General features: G+C 47.1%; 1 long non-coding RNA gene across 1 annotated transcript in view; it reads right to left on the reverse strand.

Annotated features, from left to right (window-relative positions):
• The window catches only part of LOC132468616 (uncharacterized), a 26,928-nt gene extending 2,034 nt beyond the window's left edge, over nucleotides 1–24,894 (reverse strand). The window contains exons 1-3 of the long non-coding RNA XR_009528244.1: nucleotides 24,634–24,894; nucleotides 14,503–14,657; nucleotides 3,877–3,998 (exon numbers count right to left, since the gene is read on the reverse strand). This is a non-coding gene — a long non-coding RNA (uncharacterized LOC132468616). The remainder of the gene's footprint in view (nucleotides 1–3,876; nucleotides 3,999–14,502; nucleotides 14,658–24,633) is intronic.

The following is a 24,894-nucleotide window of genomic DNA, read 5'->3' on the forward strand; positions in this document are numbered from 1 at the left end:
AGAGAGAGAGATGGGCACAGAGAGAGAGCGAGAGAGAGAGAGAGAGAGAGAGAGAGAGAGAGAGAGAGAGAGAGATAGACACACACCACGAGGAAGAGAGAAAAATAGAACAAAGAAAAAGAGTGGGAAGGCGTAAAAACGCAAGACAACGAAAAAAAAACAACTAGGAAGTAAGAAAGAACGAGAGCGAGAAGGAGCAAGACCGTGAGACTGACAGAGAAAAAGAAAGAAGGAGAGGGGCTGAGCGAGAGAGATATAAAGAGAGGGAGAACAGAGAAGGAGAGAGAGAGAGGCCCCGAGCTGACAATGTGGCCCTAATCTGAATGACAGGGGCCTCCAGCACAGCTGCAGGGAAGATGGGGAGTGATTGGAGGGGGAGGAAGAAGAGCCGGGGCGGAGGAAGAAGAGGTGGGAAGGAAGAGGGGAAGAGGAAGGAGTGTATGGGGGGTGGGGGGGGGGCTGTCCTTTCCTTCAAACATGCTCGCCTTAATGGCATGGACAGCTGTGACATTTAGCCACTGAATCATTTGAAGATAAGGACATGGGAGGGGGGCAGTGCGGGCTCCTTCCGGATTGTTCAAGTTTCAAATGGTATCGTTCGAAGGAAACTTTAATGAAATATGTAGCACGACAATGATTACGGTACTGCATTATCAGCGACGCCATGAATATAAATATTGAATCAATTGAGGAACCGTTAAACTCGGGAAGGAGGGGGGGTTACACTGTTGGATCCAGACTGAAATAGAACTATCACGCTTTGGTTCATGGGTGGAAGACAAGCACGGAGTTCCGTCTGCCAGCCGCTTGGATAACACGCTCGATGCTGAACACACCTTCCATTGAGTTAAAACACTGGCACTATGTCCTCAGGCGGCGCCTAAGCTATCCAAGGCTATCCAATTTTCTACTTGGCACCTACTGTACGGCTACCGTGACAGGAATGCACTCTCTCCACTGCATTATCTCGCTTTACCTTCCAACGTCTGTGTGTGTGTGTGTGTGTGTGTGTGTGTGTGTGTGTGTGCGTGTGTGCTCTGCCTGCAGGTTCAGTCTAGTCCAGTCCGACTCCTGCCTGCCTGTCTGCTGATATCATAGCCAGACGTGATTGGTTTAGGGGGCCTACTTAATGCTCACCTGCTCCCAGCCCTGAGTGTGTGTATGAGAGAGAGAGAGAGAGAGAGAGAGAGAGAGAGAGAGAGAGAGAGAGAGAGAGAGATAGGGAGGGTGAGAGAGAGAGAGAGAGAGAGAGTAGGTGCGTGTGTGTGTGTGGTGGATGCTTCTGTTTCTGCAAAGCTGAAAGGATGTCCTCCTATGACTCATGCCCTGAGAGTATACGTGCGCGCGGACGCATGCACACACACACACACACACACACACGCTTGCGCCACATTGCTATGATATTTGGAGCGACGAATGCTATTTGAATGATAGGCCTGACTCAATAGGCAATTCTGTGAAAAAAAAAACAACGCACAGGGGAAGTTAAATCAACAATAAATGTCACTTGACATTTAATTTGATATGACACATCCTTTACATCTAGTTTTAAGAGGTTATATTACCAAACGAGCTGGATGTGTAAGCACAACTCAATGTCAGCACCTGACACCGCTGCAGTCTGCAGTGGGATTTTAATTAGCGCCAGGCACACAGTGAATATGTTCCCTTGTAGCGACACCGTGTCGCTTCAGAAGTGTGTGTGCGTTCACCAAACGATACACTGTGTGCTGCCGTTATGATTGTTATTCAATCTGCATGTTGTTGTGTTACTGATAGATAAGGACTGACAACAAGAACACACACATGCGCACACACACATGCGCACACACACACACTGCTAGAGTTTGGGGGTCAAGCTACAGCTACAGGGGTCCCCAGCCAGACCCGTTGGCAGGCCGACAGAACGGGTATACACAGGCACTGATTGGGTCTGACAGGATCCACCCACAGGCGCACACACACCCACACCCACACACACACCCACACACACACCACACACACACCAGAATCTATACTGCTTTGAAAAACAAAACTCATAGGGCAGCCTGTTATCCACAAACAGTATTTCTTTCTAACAAATAAATAGTACATATAGTAGTACTTTCTACTAAATATGTTTCCAACAAATGGATAATCTCGACGTGTCATTATTTTAAACGAGAAATTATAAACTAGTGTTTTCAGTGGCACTATAATTGAGTTCCTCCACAAAAAAAAAGAAAAAGAAGAACGAAGAAGTCTTCTATTTCTTTCATTGGGATCAAATGCTTGAATCAGCTACAATGGAGCAGGAAATTGGAAAAAAAATTACAAAAACCCTGCAGCGATTGAGATGGAGAGTTTGGAAACTGGCAGTTGAGTGACAGTGAGACAGCTGCACGGCTGGGTGTTGCCAAGCAGCCACAGGAATAAAGGCGGGAGATTGCGAGCCGGCAGCCAATCAAGAAAAGGTGAGCGAGAGGTGGAGGAAGGCCAATAGACTGTAGAAAGATGCCTCGGATTTGACTGAGAGTATTTCTGCCTCTCGCCCAGTCTGGTGGATACTGGAGAACGCAGCCTGTAAACGACTGTAGGGGGCTAAAATAATAACCATCACCCCTCCCTCCCCTCCACATAATGACTCCCCCCCGTTTGGTTCCTAGCGCCAATGCTAAACGGTAACATCAATAGAAAGGGCCATTAGCAGCCATTGCCCCCCCCCCCCCCCCCTCATCTGTGGCTGAGAAGCGCTTTCGAAAGCCAGTTAGTGTGTAACATCGTCCTCTGCTCCCCTCCACACACACACACACACACACACACACACACACACACACACACACACACACACACACACACACACACACACACACACACACACACACACACACACACACACAGAAACAGTATTTTCGAGAGATAGTTTGCTTCCACAAAAAGCATTGGGTGTCTGCAACAAGGCTACCTTGCTGGGGAAAATCATTTTGAATGTTTCCATTTTAAGGCAGCCTTGAAGTTTGGCGCATGCTTATGTACAAAACCATCGGCGGCAAGCCAATGAAGACCACCCTGAGAAGGAAGCCAATCGGGTGTCAATAGCTTGCTGAAGGGCACTTTTCACGTCTGACCAGAAATATAGTAGTTAGACACACTTTCTTTTAAACATAAATCAGACACTGAGTAAGGGCAGAGGGCGTTCTAGCCTCGAGTCGGAGGGCAAACAGGTTTTAAATCCACCAAGAGCTTCCCTTAATGCCCCGGCGATAACATGGTATCATCGGCGGTCGTCGGCTGTTGTTGTAATTATCTCCAGCGCTGAGGACACAGCCAGGGAATAACGGCAGACATTTTTCACAGCGAGGATGCAGAGGTCATTAGTAGACCCAGGTGGAACAACCCCAAAACAAACACGAATTATCACTGACCTTTTCACAATGATTGAGTAAACAAGTATAAACTGCGCCCTGTCTGAATTTCGGTTTCGGTGAAACACCGACAAATACAAACAATTGAGAATAACAAGCCGACTCCGAGACAGTTGTTATCATTATCCTGCTCACCCCATACTTAACCTGGGCCATGACGTCTGTGTGCACAGTGCCTCGGAGAGATACGGCAAATTATGGGCCAGACTAATGCATATAATACATCAGTCACCCTCCCCTGCCCTCCCTAGTTATCTGAATATTGTAACCCCCCTCCTCCCCCCCCCCCTGTCGCCAATGGGCCCGTAAATGAGAAACAGACATAAACACTGAAGAGAGAGAGAGAGAGAGAGAGAGAGAGAGAGAGAGAGAGAGAGAGAGAGAGAGAGAGAGAGAGAGAGAGAGAAAGAGAGACTACATGAACACTGTTATTATATTATACCACTATAGTGTGGCTCAGTGGTCTTCTTACCGTAATGTGTGTGCGTGTGTGTGTGTATCTTTTGGCAGGCTGGTTGAAGACCGCAGACAGACGCAGCACCCCGTGTTTGCGTGTGTGTGTGCCTGTGTCTCTCGACTCTTTCATGTCTGGACCTGGGTAAAAAACAAACAGAAGAAGAAGAGAGGACGGGGGGTTCAATTCAGTGTTTATTTCACCAAAGCCTGTTATTACAATAGTCGTACACACAGTGGCACAGAGATCCAGAAACACACACACACACACACGCATACACACAAAGAGGACGCACCCAGATTCTCAAATAACCCAACTTTCTGCGTGACATTTACCATTGTCTTTGAACTGTCAGACACGCACACCTTGTGTTTAAACAAGGCTTTCTTTTCAGTGTGTGTGTGTGGCCACACACGCACATACACGACACACACCCACACCCGCCTCTGAATTTGATGTTTTTTAGCACATTCGATTGTACCCCACACTCCCCCGTGCACACACGCACCGACAACCACACCCTGTGTGGTCTGGAGAAAACATTTACAAGCTACCTCGCTACGTGTACTCTAACGTCCCATTGCGCTCGGGAAAAAAAGACAATTACATTGTGTAGGAGTGACTTCAAAAAAAGACTGAATGTTTCCACTGAAGGTAGAAGCACACGTCCTGCCTTTGAAGCGATGTCCCCGCGGTACACCTTGTCTGTGCCCGCCTAAGACGCATCGCTTTGTACCCTGTGCTATTCTGCCTGCTCAAATGTGTTTTGATTCAGTAAAGCAGGAACATAATTTTCCTTTGCCAAAATAACTGCGCTGGAAAGCGAATGCATTATTGATGGTGTGCGGAACACCCGATGTATAGGGGAATTATACGTATTTATTTATATATATATAAATCATCAAAGGAATCCCTTTCTGCCACTCGCCGCTAGATGATCCTGATTTGCATAAATCTAACTAGGTTACTCCAGCGCTGCTATTCTGCGTGTTGAATTTGTACACATAGTATGTGTCGTGGTAAATGTGAAGCATTCAGGAAAACTTAAAAGACAAATGTTCCAAAAGTGTTCTTTAGATTTCAAAATAAAAGCACAGAACACTTTCCGCTGATGTTTTCTCCTCTGCTGGTGTGTTTCATCTTCCTCAGTTAAACAAGAAAAACAGCAGTCTTCCTCATGCATATCCAGGGACTAGCCATGGCCATAGGGTAGGGATAGTAATCAGCAACAAGTTACGGGCGCTTCTGAAGATGCACCCCCCCCCCCCCCCCCCTCCCTCCAGAATACATCGTCTGACGCTTTGGCTTTATTTCCCCTGCTGTGACTGGGGGTCCGCAATTTAAAGCAGCCATTAGGTTCCAGGGATCACCTTTATTTTTCAAAGCATGCCCCCAGTGACATTTCCCTGGGTTTAATAACTTTGTGGTCCTTTGCAGACACTTTAAATTCGATTTGGCCCTATCAGCCTATATCTCACCGTACACACACCAACAGGCCTGGCTCATTTTGATGGAGGATATCCGAGGGGTCTCCGTGCGATGTGTTTACGGCCTTGATTTATGTTGGCCTACTTAAGAGATATCTTCTTATTTTGACCGTGGGTATCTACGGAGCCCGGACGTGATTAGTATCGCAGCCGGGGTTCTTTTTTTTTTAACTGTCTTTACGTAAAAGAACCAATGTTTGGGGTTTGGTCCGGGCAGAATAAATGGGCTTTTAGATTCATGGGGGGTTCCAGGGAGACCAGACGTACGGCAAAGTCACAAGACGCTCAGTCAGACGTGTGTAAAAGAAAAAAAAGAAGGGGGAGAAAAACAACAAAGTGCTGTAGTAAATTACAGTCTTTGAACTGCGCTCTCGTACCTCCAAATTCCTCTAGGAGAACAATGAGCGACCTTGGCCGGATTTAAAATTGCCGCCATTGTTTCCACTTCACTTTGATGTTAAATACGCTGAAATGGGCCAGCACCAGCCAAACGGCGCGCCACAGCGGAAGGAGAGACCAAGCCTTTCATTCCAGCTATTCTTCTCTCTCTCTCTCTTCTCGCTCAGTCTCTCTCTCTCTCTCTCTCTCAATCTATCTTTGGCTGCCTTTTCTCTGCATTGTGGAATGATGTGTGGTTTCTGCCTTCTCCATCTCCAACCGTGTTATCAATATTTCCTCAGACTATTTCCACCCCGATTCATCTCTCTCTTCCGTCCGTTTCTCTGATGAATTCTCATTTCCTCCCTCCCTCGTTTCGTCCACTTTCCTGCTTCGACCTCCCCCTTATCCCTCTCTCCTCTACCTCCATATTTCATTGGCCTAACCCTCCATCACTTCTAGCCACCAGCCTCTCTCTCTCTCTCTCTCTCCCTGCCATACACTGCTAATGTCTCTCCTTTCCTCTCACCGTTATCGCTTTTCGATACTCTTTATTTCTCTTACGCACTGTCTCTCAGTTACCTCTTCTCAAATACTCTACCCATGTCCCTTCTGGAATTATCTCTTCTCCGTACTGCGCCTTTGTCTCTCATTTTCTCTCTCTCTCTGCTCCAGTGGTCATGATAGCCATTAAAGATGCCAGCATGGAGTGGCCAACTGATTCTCACATTTGCGTATCTTTCTGCGTCGCCCGACATAGTAAACCCAAAAAATAAAGAAACAACAGGACCACCCATGCAATTAGGCCCACCCCTCCTTCAGAACTAAAGAACAATTAAAGGCTGTGGGCTCTTCCTGCTGGCTCACACAGCTCTATCCCACAAACGGGGAAGAACCAAGTCGCAAATTAACCGAGGGGGAGTCCGGGATACTTTGAACAATCACAGCATGCTCGCACGTTAATGAGAAGAAAAAATAATTGTATTAATCAGGACTTCTTAATGCTTGAGTACCAGCTCTGGAAGTGGCATTAAAAGGCTTTCGTACATTTGCGAGTTGTTTCCCTTTTAACAAAGAGCGTTAAAGCCGCCTTCGTCTCAAGGAGATCCTCTTTGTTTGACTTGTGGTTTGTTCCATTGTTTAAGCTGGTGAGTCGTTGATAATTAATAGCAGCTCTTCAAGTTTATGTCTCCCTAAACAAAAAGGAATAACGGCCGAGTAGAAGTGCATACATTGACGTTTTATTTGTGCCCAATAAAAACAGAAAAGGCCATTTACCAGTTTTATGTAAAACATATGTAGAATCTGGCTCCGGCAGACAGCTGCAGCGAGTGATTTCCAACACTGTGTACGCCAGACTGTTTAACATTAAATGAACATGGAATGTACCTTGCCAGATCCGTTCCCTTTGAGGACACCAGGCGATACATATTTTATGTACGCATGGTAGACGGAAATGTGTAAATTCGGCTTTGATCTGGCGGGTCTTTCCCTCACCCAGCAGGCCACGTCCAAACCAAACTCCAAACCGGCAAGCAGAGCAAAGTCTCAGAAAAACAAAATGGACGAACGGAAGGGAAACGCCACAAGAGAAGCTTCTCATTCATCCTCCTGAGGCTTTGTGTGTTTGGGAGATGCACCCATGGCTTTTGACATCGGGCCAAGAGGTGTGCATTTTTCTTTTTACCAACGCATGTCTGGTTAAAATAGAATGTAAAACCAGCAGAGGCACGCAGAGAAGGACCACCCAAAGCATTATCCACCGCACCCGACCCCCCCGCCACCACCACCACCACCACCACCACCACCACCCCTACTAAACGTCACACATCCTAATTGTCTCCATCCTTTGGGTGTGACACCAACCCTCCCCGCCGCCCACGCGCCAACCTCAAATCCCCAGCAGAGATATCCAAGACCTGGCTGGCGCCATTTTGTTTTTGGTGCTGCCTTTCTCGACAGTTGACGAAGAACTCCTTGTTCATTCTTTTACGACGAAAGATAGGAAAAAGTTGAATCGGTACGCCAAAACTAAAGACAGGAAGTTGAGACTGAACGAGTCGTTCAAGAAAGAACCGGTAACAAAGCACTACGCCAAAATACGAGCCGCCAGAAAAGGTAGGATGTTGGGTTGAAGGACATGGCAGACAAATGGCCGTACACACACACACACATACACACACACAAACACACAAACAAACACACACACACACAATGGGCAAACATAAAAGTTCAGTGGTTGTTGTGACTGGACTTGCTTCTTTTGATGTTATTTTTTCCAGCAGGCAATGTGACGGGCAGAAATGTGGCAGAGAGAGAGACAGGAAGAGAGAGAGAGAGTGAGTGAGTGAGTGAGTGAGTGAGTGAGTGAGTGAGTGAGTGAGTGAGTGAGTGAGTGAGTGAGTGAGTGAGTGAGAGAGAGAGAGAGCGAGAGAGAGAGCGAGAGAGAGAGACCTATAAACATCAAGACACTGCAGAGGCAGGACCCCAGCAACTCGTCTGCAAGCAGAAGTCTCGCCAGGCGGCTTTGATGTTTTTCGCTTTTCTGTCAATTTTTTTTCCCCTTCTTCCTCTCAAGTCAAACCGCTATGATGTTTAGCTCAGCAATGAGATTCCACCGTGCTAAAAGAGGGCGGACGGCTGGCGAAATAACCGACAGAGAAACTTAAACAAAGAACCAGAGCTAGTAAAAAAAAGAACAAGGAAACCTAATAAAAAACGAGAGAGAATTTGTCTTCTCCCTGCCTAACCATCCCCCCCCCCCCCCTTTCCTTCCATCTTCTTTCCTCCATTTTGGTTAGCTATGCTAACCTCTGAGACTGGGAGACTGGCTCTTAATCCCTCTTTTTTTCCTGCTGGGGTTTAGCAGCGATGCTATCGCAGGCCATTCGTTTAAAGTGGGGAGGCTAACGACCCTGGGCCGGCGCTAGACGCCTCGGGGGTGGAGGGGGGGGGGGGGGACTGTGAGTAATCTCATATATTCTAGCGGTTTGGGGGTCGAGAAGCGACGGGGGAGGGAGGGGAGGGGCGGGGGGGAGGAGAGCCATAATAAGGAAAAATGGCGATGAGGCCGGAAGTCCATCATCTGTGAGGGCTAGGGCGGCGGTAACTTGGTCCTCCCTTGAACCGTGGAGAAATGAACACACACACACACACACACACAGACACACACACACAGACACACACCCCAACACAAACACACACATACACATACACACAGACACACCCCAACACAAACACACACATACACATACACATACACACACACACACACACACACACACACACACACACACACACTCCACCTATCCTGGCTCCATCTTGGTTATTAGCGGAAATAATCAAACCTTTTCCATCTTGCTCTAGACCTCGTATGACACAGGAATATTTATTCCATCTACACCGCAACCTCTCCCACCCCTTCTGCCGTTGATAGATGGGCTGGAGGGGCACGCCGCACGCGTAGCCTGGGTGTGTGGTGGCACGTACAGGTGTGCACGTGCACACACACTCACACACAGCAGGGGAGGGCTCTTATTCCAAGTCAAGCCTGGCTGGCTGTTTCACTCACATGCGTATTCTTCACACATGTGTATTTGTGGAAAGAAGTTACCAATGTATAAATATATATATTTATATACAAACGCATATAAAAACGTGTGTTTGTATGTGTGCATTTTCATTTGGGTACATGTTGTACGTGTGTGTGTTTGCATTTGTGTGCGTATGTGTGTGCGTGCATGTGTGTGTATGTGTGTATACGTATTTGTGTATGTGCGTGCATGTGTGTGTATGCGTGTGAACATGTATACGTGTATGTGTGTGCGTGTGTGTGTAATACCTCCAAGGGCAGCCTAACGCTGGCTCTTATCGACAGCCAACAGTGAATGGGGGCCTTTGTCTCCAGTGGGGGGGGGGGGCTGCATTATAGGGAGCTTAGGGGGTGCCTTTGACTCCCCGTTCCTCTCTTAGAAACACTGATAAACAACCAGGGGAGACAGACAAAAAAAAAATGCAACCTACTAAAACAAGTCGCACTTTACCTAAATACAGCTCCGTAAAGACTGACTCTCTGTACAGTGGCGATATAGCTGAATACTGCTCCAGTGTACTGCAATACCTCTCTGTACAGTGGAGCTATAGCTGAATACTGCTCCAGTGTACTGCAATACCTCTCTGTACAGTGGAGCTACAGCTGAATACTGCTCCAGTGTACTGTTTTAAATATCTATGCATGTGTAGTGGCTCTATACCTCAATAAAGCCATCACATTTTTTACAATTATTTTTATCACTTTTTAAGTGATTCTACTATCCTGTACTTTCTGCAGTTGCGCCCAAATGTAGCGTCTCATCTTATCTTCTCCTGCAGTCTGGGTAATACGTCTTTGTAGTCTGAATGTGCTGCTTGAGAATAACCCACTATATCATTATGGAAGTAGAGCATGCAACTGTAAATCTCTATGTAGTCGCTCCAAAACTCAGAAGAGCCTGAGGGTGCTTCTATAGAACTATATACAGTAAGACCAAAGCCATGCTCTTATACTGTGAAAACAAGAAAGTACAGCTGTGCCACGTCAAAAAGAATGCTTTAAGTATAACGTACATATTTTTAAATTTTTGATTTGACGACGGCTCTAAATAATATCAGTTGAGATGTTCCCTCATTGAAGTGTCTCATTTCTCAGTGATTGTCTTCCATTTCGGGCTTTGGCGTTTACATGTAATGGCTCACCGGTGTCTGGCCCGGAGGCTGAAAGAATTTGATGCCAGTTTACAGAAATGCCCCTTTTATAGTCTCAAGGTTCCCCTGCGTCCCTTCGCTGTCGTACGTATCAGGAGGGGAGCTTAGAGGGCTGGGCCGGGGGGTGCCTTAGCAACGCAGTTTATGAAATGAAAACGTTTTCTTTTCCAATGACGCCAGGCGTTACTGCCCTGGTTCTTTTAAGGGCCTTTGGTACCGCTGCCTCCAGTGGTGTCGTTAAAGCCCTCTGTGTCTCCGTTAAAGCCCTCCGTCTCTCCGTCGGCCGCCTCCCTTCACATTCTCCACCGTCAAGCCTCATTCTTTTGATTTGCTTGGATCATTAGCCGTCATTTTTTTCCTAGAAAAATGATGCGAGAAAAGCGAACTTTTACACCGATCCACCCCATTTGTAACCTTCCTTTTCTGTGTTGATTTTAGAAGAGATATATTTAAATCGTCGCACGCCAGGTCATAGTCTGGGCCTCTCTCTCGTTCCATAACCTCTGCATATCTTCCACTTTATTCCCTTCACCCTGTCAGCACATGTCCCTCACAGCGAGCCCCCAGGGAGGCCCCTCCCCTTTAAAGACGGGCCCCGTGTGAAGTTTTAAGGGCCTCATTCACTAAGCAGGTAGAGCCTGCTCCTTTCCCATCCCCTCGCAGCAATTAGAGCGGTGCCAGGAAGCGCGCCGCTTTATGACCTTATAAAGATGTTAGATGCCGCCCCCCCCCCCCCCCCCCCCCTCCTCCCCCAGCTTCTTCACAGTGGTTATACACCCTACTCCTTCTCGGTGGTTCTGTCTCTCTAATAGTTGTCTTTCATTCTCTGTCTGGTTCTCGCTCTCTGCGGCACTGCTCTCCGCTGGCTCAGTGATCCTCAGCCAGCCTCTCTTGATCCTCCTCCTCTTCCTCTTCAACCCGTCCGCCCTTCGAAACGTATTCTCAGTCTCATTGTTCATCGCCTCGTCTTCACACACCGCTTTCCTTTCTACTTCTACTTAAATCTCCCCCCCCCCCCCCCCCCCACTGTTTCTATTTTTCAATCTCCCTTGGCCACCACCCAGCCCTCCATCCCCCCCCCCCCACCCCCCCCCTCCTCCTCATCCACGCCCATCTTCCTCCTCCGCCATCAATCCATCTTCCCTTCCCCTCATCCCTCTATCCATTACGCGGGCTGGCTTGGCTCCAGCCTCCCCTCTCTCTCTCTCCTTCTCATTATAAAGAGCTTCCTTCATCTTTAATCCAACACTGATTGATGCTTATCGTTTCGGAAAAAGGAGGGCAGGGGGAGGGGCTTGGGTGGAAAACAAAACCCCAGCGTTGCAGCAAAACAAATGTTGCCCAATTTTTTCCAACACCTGTCAGTCGAACTTTAACGGCGGTAACTCATCGGAGGTGCAACGGCGTCCCCGTACGACGGGCGCCTCTCTCGTTCGTCTTTGTTAGACGGATCATCCAAGGGGATATCGGGTCCGCACTCGGTCCAGGGGTCAAGGGACAATTATGTGCCCTGTCCGTTATTACAGTGGGGGGGGGTGAATCAATATGAGCTGACGGGAGTGCGTCGACCGGCTGTCACTTCTCCTTATTTCTCCGTCTGAGTGATGGAAGGTGTGACAGTCCGTGAGAGAAGCCCCCCCCCCCCCCCCCAGTGGAAACCCTCTCCGTCGCGTTGGAAGGAGAGCTTGCTCGCCGTGTATTCTTACACTCGTGGAGCGCTGAGGCTTTTTAAAGGCAGCTTAGACAGACTTGGTCGCCCCTGAAAGAGAAAGAAAAACCCTTTCCTACCGTCAATGGAGAGGAAGCGAGGAAGGAAGGAGCAACGGAACAGGCAGTGAGTAAAAGGAGCGAGCGGAAAGGCTGAGTGGAGTGGTTTCAGTGTGAGAGCATCCTCCTCTTCTTCCCCTTAAAGCACAGTGTTCCTATTCGGCGATGATATCATGTGCGATATTAAAATAGGAACCAGCCATTTAAAAAAAGAAACAAATTCCAACAAGGCGTCTTTCTCTAGTTCTCAGAAAACCTGAATAAATACAAAAATAAACAGCATCTTGTCCACGTTACGTGACAAAGCCGGGGTTAGCTTTTAAGTGAGTACAGGCCCTTAAGCTCCCGCAGTGGCTGCTATTGGCTTTGGGGAACCTTTAGGAGGCAGAGTCTACCCCTCATTGTAAAGAGCTCAACCCTCGTATCCCTGCTCATCTTCATCCCTTTCATCACCAGCTTGGGGGATTCTCAGAACGGGAAAGGGGGTGTGTGGGTGTGTGGGGGAGGGGGTCCCTTTGTTTGGAGCGGAGTGGATGGACTCATTGGGCCCCGGAACAGCCAATAAACAGCCAAAGTACCTTCTTGAGGAAATTACATCTAACACCAAAGAGAAGGAGAGAGAGAGAGAGACAGAGACAGAGAGAGACAGAGACAGAGACAGAGACAGAGACAGAGACAGAGAGAGAGAGAGAGAGAGAGACAGAGACAGAGACAGAGACAGAGACAGAGAGAGAGAGAGAGACAGAGAGAGAGAGAGAGAGAGAGAGAGAGAGAGAGAGAGAGAGAGAGAGAGAGAGAGAGAGAGAGAGAGAGCAATGGAAACACAAGAGAAGAAAGAGAGTTGTATCTACGTGTAAATGAGTCCTGGCCTCTATGCGTGAAGGTGCACACACAGGAGGCAGTAAAAGCCAATGGAGACTCAAGACGAAATAGAGAGTGTTTTAAAGAGAGTGTTTATGTGGTGGTAACTGCCCCAAAATAATATAAAAAGCTAATAGCGCAAAAAAAATGATTAGATAAACTTAACTGAACTTTAAATGACATTGGGGAATGTTGAGTGAATTCAACATTTAAGGACAATTCAACTGAATTAGATTCCTTTGTGGGACTTCTAATTTAGACTGCATGGACCCACTGAGATTCTTTATGGCTACATGAGTTGAATTGTGTAACGCATTAGTTCCCCTGCACCCAACTCTCTCTATCGCGTGCTTAGAAGAGATGCTCAAAGTCACCTTTCCAACCGACAAAAGTCCTAAGTCTCCGGGAAGCCAGCCCCCTGTGTCCCGTTAGCTCTTGTGTTTCGGTGCACTGGTGCGTACTCTGGAAGGTCATATTCCACTGAATTAACTGATAATAAACACACACACACACACGAAGAATACGCTCCCAGCCCCGGCATTGAGAACCTACACGACCCAGTGAAGCTTCCAGTGCGTATCTCTGCAACCCCAGAGGCCTGGGTCAGGGGCTTGTGTTGGTTGAAGGCTCACACTGGATTGGGTGGAAAGGCGGCTTTGATGTAATAATGAACAGTATGACACTAATCTCGGGGTGGTAATTAGCGGGCAGACGATAGCTGTCGGAACACTTTCAAAAAAGATGAAAAGAAAGTGGAGGGGAAAGCATAACGCAATAACAGAATGAGGACAAGGAGGCAATAGGGGGGGGGAGGTGGGCTGACGGACGGACAGACAGAGAGACAGTAATAAACTGGGATGGGGGGGCCGGGGAAAATGATGTCTTGCCTTTTTTCGGATAACCGCACAAAGAACAGTGATGTTCTCTTGCTAACGGCGTAATGACCAGCGAGCGAGATGAGAGATTAGGAGATTGAGAGGTGGGATAAAGGGGGGGGGGGGGCATCGAGGCATAAATAGATTCGGCAGGTGAGATCCATGGCTTCCTGTTCGTCTGTCCGACAGTTGGTAAGCCATTGGCCTCACCTGGCGGTTCTGGCTCCATGCCACTCACAATCATACACACACAGGCGCACGCACACACACATACACACAGGCGCACGCACACACACACACATACACATACACAAACACACACACACACACACACACACACACACACACAAACACACACACATACACACACACAGAAACATTCACATGAACTCAAAGGGATTAGAAATAAAAAAAGATGTACAGGGAGACAGGCAGACAACAGATACAAATGTGTACACATATCACCCCGGGCATAACATGTGACACAGACACAGACACACAAACAGAAACCTCTAAACTACAAGATGGGTTACCTTCGATTCATTTCTTGTGCGTGCATTCTGCATGGGGTTCCTCTCCAGGGAACGGGTGCGATTGTTGGGTGGCGGTGGAGGGGGTGGCGTTGGTGGATGACGGCGGGAGGTGATGTCGTGTTTGTAGTCAGCCTCAAAACCAGGGTTTGCAAAATCTGAAATACAAAAACGGAGACACAGAGGTAAGAATGATGAGCGACTGTCAACAGTGTCAACAGAATAAAGTGGTCTCAATACTAAACCAGACATGGATTACACATGACGATACAATAATAAAACAAGAAGATTTTAGACATCCAAAAACCGCAGTGATAAAGAAACAAAACCAATATAGACAAAGGAACATATTGCCTTGCACCAGTATTCACATTCTCAGTTATTCACACCACTCCGTGAACTGTGCAGTCGTGTTCAATTTGGCACACTGCATGTGGCGCACACACATTTGTGTCTTTACTTTTAGACTAGTATACTGTTGTGAAAACTATCTTGCCAATAACGTTTTTTTATCCCCCGGTGTGAGGGGATGCTTGGTAGAACGTTTGGCAAAGTGCATTTAAGTCATTGCTCTGAGCTGCAATGAAAATAACAAGAGGAACACACAAACTTGTAGTCTCTCATCGGAACCCACAGCTGCACGGACAAAGGCTCCGACAAGGGTTAGAAAATATGACACAATAGATGGTCACCAACAAAGACCCCTGCCCCAGCCCCAACCGGTCCAAACTAACGTACAGACACACACACACACACACTCAGCCCTCTCACTGTAGAGTGGGCTCCCGTGGCACTGTGGACCCTTGTGTGTGCGCGCGCGTGCGCGCGCGCGCGCGTGAAAGACGCTATAGAAATGTGTGTGTAAGACACTGACCGGCACAGCTTGACGCGCGCGCTATTCTCGCCCTGTACCCCCACCCCTCGCCCCTCGCCCAACACACACACACACACACAGACACACACACACCCACCTACCCTAATTTTTAATCTCCATTCTGAGCGATAGACCGCTGGCGTTGGCTCGCACGGTGAAACACTTCATCACGCCCCTCGGTTGCCAGAGCTCCCCGTAACCCCCCCACACCCCCCCCGATCCGGGGAGGACGAACACAGTGCTCCTTTGTCTGCCCTCTCAACCCCTCGCTCTGGGCGTGCACCGGCTGGCTGCAGGGCATGTCTTTACACGGACCAGGGCAGACCGGGGGAGAGGAGGGGGTGAAGAGATGGAGGGAGGGGAAGAGGATAAAAAAAAAAAAGGGGGTCCGGGTGATTTTTTTTTACATGCTTTTCTTTTTGTTTCTTCTTCTTCTTCTCTTTATCCCGTTTCAGCATTTTTCTGTCAACTCAGCACCATGTGGGAAGGGTAATGGTGTGTGTGTGTGTGTGTGGTGGGAGGGGTCGGGGGCTAAGAGTGGGGGAGGGGGCTTGCGTCACGCCAGTGCATGCTTGCAGTGGCGTGATCTCCCCCCCCCCCCCCCCCACCCCCGCTACCCACCGCCCAACCCCCGACGTTTAAACACACCGACTGTGTGGCAAAACATTTTCTATAGATGATAGATATGAGCAGAAATTATATTTAATTGAACACAAAAATGTAGAAAGTTATTTAAAAGTTATCACTATATCTACATAAGATATTGTACACACACTACCAAGCCTGGTTCTCAAACAGCAAACATACCGTAGTTTATTATGGGATGGCGCCTTGGGCAGGTTTTCTTTTTTAAGTTAAGCAGTCTTTTCCTTCTAAGCTATGCATCGAAATATATAACTAAAACGCAGCCGCCATCCATTTGAATATGGACCCTGAGCCCATATATGGGCTCATATATGTATTTACATATGTATGAATGCACTTTGCCAGATCGAGCACACACATGAAAAATTCAATATTTGTGCCTGTGTGTGTATATGGGGACTCAAGCAGAAGGCAGCAGACATAATGTTAGATTATCAAGACAATCAAATGATTGCAGTTGTTTATGGTGACCATTTTGACCAAGGAACACATTCCGATGAACTATTTCATATGTATTTCTTATTCATTTACGATCTTAAAACTTCATTTCTTAACTGCATTTCCTTTTTTCAAATGGACTCACCCTCTTTATAGTGATGACACATTTCTAGACCACTTAAAAGCGCCAGAGAAATATTCATATTAATAGATGGATTGTGAAAAAATCAGTAAAATCAACCCAGATGTCATAGATGTACGAAGGAAATAAAGACTCTCCAAGTAGCAGTACTTTTGAGAGGTACATCACTGCCAACCCAAAGAGGCAATGACTAGGTGTCTCATTTGAAAACCGCAAACTCCATCCACCAAGCGTTCTGAAAGTACCAAACCTAGCTCGTGGAGTTTCTGTTGACTCATTTCCCGACACTTGTGCTCACATCTGCTCTTGAGGTAGAGGGCCTTACATTGTGAGTATGGGAGTATGTCTGCTGCTTTGAACAATACGTATGTACGCCCCCAGTATGAACGTCTGAACCTAATTAAATCAATGTAGATATCTATTCGGTTGAACTTTCGGTCAAAGCTAGAAAATGCAAACGTTATTCAAAGTCCAAATAGACGTGGTGATTAGAGCTAATGGAATCACGATTTGCACAAGTCTTTCAAACATAGCAGGCAGCAGGGGCTGGGTTTATTTTGTCGATGGGAATAAGGAATGCATGCTATTTCCTGATGTTGCCAAACTGCCACGTGGCTTATGCAATGAGACCGTGGCCTCAGCGGGTATCTTCAAACAGTCATTTCAAAGTATTGCCTCTTATATGAATAAGAGGCAATCTATATATTCAGAGGCAAAGTATTGCCTCTAAATATATACAATTATTATTTTTGTGATTGGTTGCATTTAACTGATACAACTGATAATCCCCGTCAGCCATGATTTACTGATGCAGGCCAATTTCAGATTTCTTAATGGAAACTTGTTTTGCATTTAAAATATATTCAAAAATATTGATTTATCAACCTATGCTCAAACTTAACATTGAATTATTTAAAACAGAAATGCGTCAATAAATATCTAGAAAACGTGAGGACTTGGAGGCAAAGATTTGACTGTATTGTAACACATTTACTCATTTAAATCTGTTGTATATTTAATGGATAAAAGCACTTTTGCTCTTAACTAGTTTTGGTTCATTGTTGTGTGTCATTAATAAAAATCCCATCAAGGAAAATGTTCTGTCCCTGTTGATGGACAATAAAGTTTGCTAAACTAATCTACAAAAACACAAACAAAAAGCTGTTTGGGGACCGTGTCGACCCTCAACCGGCGGGGCCCTGATTGCACTGTGTGCAGAGTGTTGGCTAACACAGTACCGCGCTCTGACAAAGGAGTCAGCGAGGCCCCAAGGGGCCAGATGACATGCGCTCCTTAAGCACAGCCAGACATAATCTACCTCCCCAGCCCACCCTCCACAAACACACCCGCTGAGGAGCGGGGGGGCTATTCAGGGCACATTAGGGGGTACGGGAGCGGGGGGGGGGGAGTGCGGAAGGGGGGGGTCTCGAGGGACTTGCCCCACTTGGCCGTCCTAATCAACCAACACCTCCCCTCCACCTTGTCTGCATCTCCCCCCTTACAACCCTGGATCAATCCGGGATCGTTTCATTTATTCACTTTTACGAGGGGGGGGGGGGGGGGGGGGGTTGGCATGTAGAAGAGATTGGTGTGTGTGTGTGTGTGTGTGTGTGTGTGTGCACCAACAAACCACCACACGTCTTAGGGATTTTTTCCCGCTTAATTTGCTCATTTTCTCGGCTCCAAAATTAAAACAAGCTGCAGCACGTTTCTGGTTGGCATTGCCCCCCTCCCCGCCCCGTCCGATCCCCCTACCCCACTCAACAGACTGGCACGTTCCATAAAGCACACCCGCTATCTAGAGTGATGAGCGGGACCCATTGTCTTGTTATATTGTCTTCAATTAGGCAGGAGATGATCGGAGACAATGGGAGGCGCATTTTGTAATCACTGGAGCTACTCAGACTCACGCTGGGGCTGCAGAACTTCATTACGCTCAACGGTCCCCATTTGGTGATAAAAACACAAAATGTGTGTGCAAGATTGTCTTCCATACGGGAGGGATTTCAAGCAAAACTGGAAGCAGAGCCGGAAAAAATAAAGAAGATACTGTTGTCAGATGGAGTTTAGCAGCGAGTTTATCTTTTAATCTTTGCCGTGACTAAACAAGCTGGTCGCATCCAGCGACAATGAACCGGGTCTTGTGTCTTGTTGTTGCAGTAGTTGTTTAGTTTTTTCTTCTACTTCTGAAAATGCACTCTTGTGGCAGTTGAGTGCCATGTCTGAAGAGTATGCTGCTTTAAGGCTAAAGTCTTCTTTGGGAAGATAAATGTACAACCGCAAAGTGAAGTCGTGACACCCCTTTCATCCTCACTGCATAAATATTGTAGGAGCTTAGTGGAGGGAACAGAGGACTAGCGTGGTACATGTGTCAGTTCAGAATGTCGAAACGAGACTTTTACGGCAAAAAAAGAGAAAAGACGACTTGACAGAACATTATCTACATTACCTGGAAAGCATTTAGCTGAGAAATAAGTAATGCGCTTTTGGAGCGAGCCTGCTTTCTTTGAGAGTCTTCCATCATGGCTTTTTAGGCTCTGACTGAACCATCAGGCCAGACAATGCAATATAATTGTGCAAATGGTTTCTTTCATCCGGAATTGTGGCGGCATTAACCTCCAACCCCCCTCCCCCAGCATCCATCTTCCCTGACCTCAGCGTTCCCCCCTCTACACCTCCATTATTCCTCGGTTCTTTGCTAATCTTTGGCAGACATGTGTGCCTTCAATGACACACCGTCACACCATGTCTACCGGGATTATAGAAAATGTCCTCCAATTGTGTGAATGGCCGCGCGAGGGCATTAGCCCTCATCCCTGGAAGATGATGAGAGAGCAGGATTGACCCAAAGCTGTTTTCCCATTCCCACCCCCCCCCCCCCCCCCCCCATCCCGCCCCCTAGCTTTTGCTAACACACACACACACACACACACACACACACACACACAGTAGGGTTCAAAGTGTGGCCTTAAATGTTGTCTATCCATTCACCTCTTCACTTGCACGTATTAAGGGAATTACCAGCTCAGTGCAGAAACGTTTTGGCTTCATTGCATTTGAAGATTACATCCGTCCTTTCTGGGGTGCCAGTCAGGGGTGATTTTTTTTCATGAGGACCGCCCTGGCGGGCATAGCTGTGAGACCCCGCCCCCCCCCTAAACACACTCTTATCAGATCCTAGCAGACATGGAGATGACAGCCATGCCAACCCAAAGCCTTTGATTTTTTCTGCACGTCAATTTCATTGCTCTCATGTGGCTATATGATTGCGGGGTTCGTGTTTTCTTGCTCGTCCAAGACGGTTTCTTCGCGTCATGTGACCTCTCAGGTGAGGTGCCACACGGGTTCGAACAAACCTAATCCTTATTTGAGTTTCCCTCTTCCCAAGGACTGTCTATGGTAAACTGTGTTCACTGCCCCTGTCAAGTTTCTCATAGCCCAAGGCCAAGACACAACCTTTTATTCCTCAACCCTTTTCAGGGCGGTCAGGTCAGAGTGAAATACTCTCACATTTCAGCACTACACTGCGCAGTACGACGACCGCCATCAGTGTTGAACCTCATGCATAATGCAACGCAAGTTAACTTTTCACACCGAGACTTTTGTTTTTTTAAATCTTCAAACAGGGCTAGACCACCCTTAACACGTTACATCTGGAACCTTGTGGGAATGCCTAATTTCCCCTCACGTTAACCATCAAGTATGCAACAGTATAAATATATATATATATATACGTATATACACACATTGTTTTTTACTATACATAGCACATCTGCCCCCTGGCTCAATGCAGATGGCAGGGCAGCGTATGTAAATGAGCGCATTAACCTTACCGAGCAGTAATCACCGGGCCATGCCTGCACTTCCTTACACTCTTTGTTGGATTTTATTTATGCCCATTAATAGCGAGCCGGGCTGAAGCTCTCGCTCAACGCCTGAGGTGCCTCAGTGTGGCGCTATCAAACCCTGTCATAATTATACATGACATCCTTGTGATTAACGCTTCTGTGATTATAACGCAATTTCACCGATGCCGTCTCCTCCACCGTTTTTAAAAATAGAAGCGCGTTGTTTTTCCCCGGGAGCTTAACTTTTCATGAGGGGCGCTCGGAAGAAACAAAAACCACCGAAGACGGGGGTGAGAATGTGAGCAGGATGTGTTTTCGCGTGGTGTCTTGCATCAGCCATGGTGAATTCAGTCAGCGTTTAAGTTTTCTTAAGAAGGTCTAAAGACTTCACGTTGGCTGCCGGCGTTGAGGGCTTGCACCTGGAACGGCGAGGTCAAAGGTCAGCTCACCAGCTCAACATTCCCAGAGCCTTTCCCTCCCTACCCCCCACCCCTGAATGAGTATCCCTGCGGCATTATTAGCCAAAAACGCGCCGTTCCCTCTCTGCTTCCTTCCCCCTTTATCTCTTTAGCGCTTTAGTTCTACCTTTGTTATTTCACTCCTCGAGAAAAAGCCCATGGACCGAGATTCAGAAACAATTAACCTCTCCGCGGCAATGGGACCTCGCCCAGGAAAGGGCACTCCAGTAATTGAATGACTGCAGTATTTACATTCCTGACTGTGACTTCCAATCCTTCACGGGTAAATCTGGTTATCCAAATCCCAAACTGTGGCTTTGTGATCGTCCAATTTCATTATCACGGCTGTTGCATTATTTCACAAGGAGGAGAGAAAAAAAATGCAGTTTTAATTTCAGCGAACAGGGTTTTTTTTCGGTGCCGTTTAAAAAAATGAAATAAAATGAAATTTCACACATCATCCTTCTGACCTACTTAAGCTACCCTTTATGTATTTTAAACCATTGGGTTAAGAGCTTTTTTAAAACCGTTTATAAAATAACAGACATCCCCCCCATGGGTCAAAGCATACTTTAATCTAAGTAAAGTCCCAGTAGGATCCACCTCAGACACCAGTCAGGGTCTCGGTCAGACCGCAGGGTTAAAGGGGAGGCCCTTAAAGTGGAGGCCCTTGACCCCTTCTTCTTCTGTTCCTCTCCAATGGCACGCCCCTTGGTCTTCTGATTGGAGGGCTTCTGCGTTTGGGAGGGGGCTCTCACTCATTCATATGACCTCAAAGGGTAGTGGTGGTCGGGTATGGTGATGCTTACTGTTACTCTTTAATTACCCCCCCCCCCCCACCACACACACACACACACACACACACACACACACACACACACACACACACACACACACACACACACACACACACACCATCATCCCAAGATGGCAGAGGAGAAGACCAATCTGATTGGTTCCATGAAACTCAAATTGAAAATAAAAATGAAAAAATAAATCAAAGCTTTTGGACTTGATACCATATCATTACTAATACCAGGGGAGCTTTCCCTATGAGAATAGATACATCTTGATCTAAAAGTCGACATAAAAAAATAACATTCAGTGCATTTCTTCAGTATCAACACAGGATTAGCATTGCCGGAATGACACAATATAGCAATCGCTGGTAAATGACGCAATTTCAAACGGACATAGAGGAAGAGAAAGCAGGCGTCTACGGCTCGTGTAAAACGTCTTTGAAGAAGACTTGTGTATCCAATGAAGGAACATCCTGATGCATCAATGGCAAATCCTGCTTCTTATGAAGCCTTTAGATCCATCTTTTACCAGAAATTAAAGAGCGTTGTGCTAAATGCGCCTACTGAAAGCACTTCAGCGCTTTTGCGTGTGGTGGAATGATACAAACGCACAGCATGCAAAACAGAAATGTCAAAATTATGGATTTTATCACAGAAAACTTTGTAACACATTCACCATTCATTACCATTAATTTACTACACCATTAATTTATCTACAATTGCCATTCATTTATAACTTCTTAACAACACCAGTTCACTGGGTTTCAGCACTATTAGAAACCCCAATAATACCGCATAACTAAAATCTGTAATAGTTCCACAGTAAAAAAAAAAAAAAAAGCTATACAGCTAGAACTACACACCCCTATTCTCACAAATAAAACATGGACTCCAGGCTATTTAAGTATTCACAAAGACGCCTGCTCGAACAGCTCACACGCACACACACACACACACACACACACACACACACACACACACAAAGAGCCACTCTCGTCTTTGATCTGTGTGCATGTATTGCGCCTGTGTGACTCACCCCCCAGTCTGAGACGCATATAGGCTACACAGCATCATAAATAACAGTGGCATGTTGCAAAGGGAACCGTACAAAACACACACACACACACACACACACACAGACACACACACACACACACACACACAGACACACACACACACACAAACATAACAAAGTGTTGCTTTCTCCGCTTGATTATGGGTGAAGGAGGAAGAGTGGGCGAGGGAGGGCAGGGACGAAGAGGGAGAAGGAGAAGAAGGAGGAGAAGAAGAGGAAGAAGAGAAAATAAAGCAACTGGCCCTCTTCCAGACAGACTGGAGCGTTGCTTGATCATTATGTCTAGCCTTCAGGTGTCTGGGGCCGGCCTGGCGCGAGAAGGTAGTTATAGGGTTGCGCATGGCAGCACGTCGGGAGGGGTGGGGTGTGCGCACGCACACACGCACACGCACGAACACATACACACTACAGCGGCATATAAAAAATAATAATATGCGACAGCCAGACAAAGCAACACAGATACACCAGCATCAGGAATGAGACGGGAATGGCAAGGGGGGAGGGAGAAGGGAGCGTAGAAGAAAACAGAAAGAAAAAAAGCCTCATCAAATTTTGATCAGTCAATCCACCGTCAAAGTGACTTTCTGTGTCGGCTGTCTTTTTTTTTATCTCGACTCTTTTTTTGTCCGTCCCCCTTTTCTCGTCGGGTTTCCACGGAGCAGACAGATTTTTATAGTTCCTAATTAAAGCCATCTGAAGCCTTTCAAGACATCAAACGGGCCCCGTCCGCACCCTCTCATTTTGATAGTGCTCCAATTGAAAAGAGCACACACACACACACACACACACACACACACACACACACACACACACACACACACACACACACACACACACACACACACACACACACACACACACACACACACACACACACACACACACACACACACACACACAGCTAAATAAATCAGGGGTGGATTTTTTCTTTGCTTCACCTTCATGCATTAAATATTCATTTATAACCTCCTGCGTGGAAACAAAAAAACACGTCCCGTCTCTCTGGGTGTAAAGGAACCCGTTAACATTTTTCTAAAGTGGCATTTCTTCCAAGCGTTCAATTCAATGGAATTTCAAATTATAGTAGACAAGCGCCTCCAACGAGTGCAGAGAGAATGATGCTTCGTAAAGCACACTAAAAACACCCTCCGGGCACAAACACACACACAACCAAAACCTTGAACTTGGCCACATTCTAAGTTGGGAACATATTCCGGAAAATATGCAATATCCCGGATGGAAATGACACACCGTTTCATCGTTCCGAGATCCACCCTCATACTGGCCCGGCGGATTGGAGTAAAAAAAAAGAGAAAAAAAAGAGTCTCCTCCTTTCTGCTCCTCAAGTGGGCAAGTGGGGGCCACAGCCCACTCCATTCCTCGTGAGCTCCTAATTATGTCCACAGTGTCGACCGGTCGGACAAGCCCCGCACCGCACGCACAGCGCGGGGCCCGGGTCACCGGGTTTAGCCCGGGCTGGGATTTATATTTCATGGTGTGGCTCTTTGCGGACATACAGAACAGGAAAACAGAAGACCCCAGACCGACAATGGAAACGAGCGAGCACTATGGGTCGCACATACACCACTCATGCAGTGGAACTGGACCGCTTGTGATATACTCAAATTATTGGTGATAATAGGAGCACTTGAGTGACAGACAGCGAGGTACCTATTGGTACATCATGTTCTGCCCGGCGAGACAAAGAATACATTTCTGAGAGCCAAAGTATTCGCTCTGACTGACCGAGAGCTTACAGCATGCACAGTTCATGTGGCTCTTAACGGTTTTTTTTTATAATTTCCTCTTTAACGATGTAAATAAGTCAGGGAAAAAACAACTTCGCCTACTTACATTCATTGCGATAACTTCGGGGCGTTATCTCGCTGCGCGGCGTCTCGCCGCGCATGAGGAGCGGGAAAAAGTCCGGGGTTTCGAGACGCGGGACGTCATTTCGTCGACGCAGCGACCGTACACATCGAGTAAAGTTTGATGCATGATAAATAAGCCTCTGTGCGGTTGCGTGGCGGTTGACGTCCGATTTCGCCGGTCTCCAGTCCTTCAGTGATGCCTCTTCTCTCCGCGGTTGAATGGTGTGAGGAGAGTGGAGGCGCA

Source organism: Gadus macrocephalus, chromosome 12 (assembly GCF_031168955.1).
Source record: "Gadus macrocephalus chromosome 12, ASM3116895v1".
Lineage (NCBI taxonomy): Eukaryota > Metazoa > Chordata > Actinopteri > Gadiformes > Gadidae > Gadus > Gadus macrocephalus.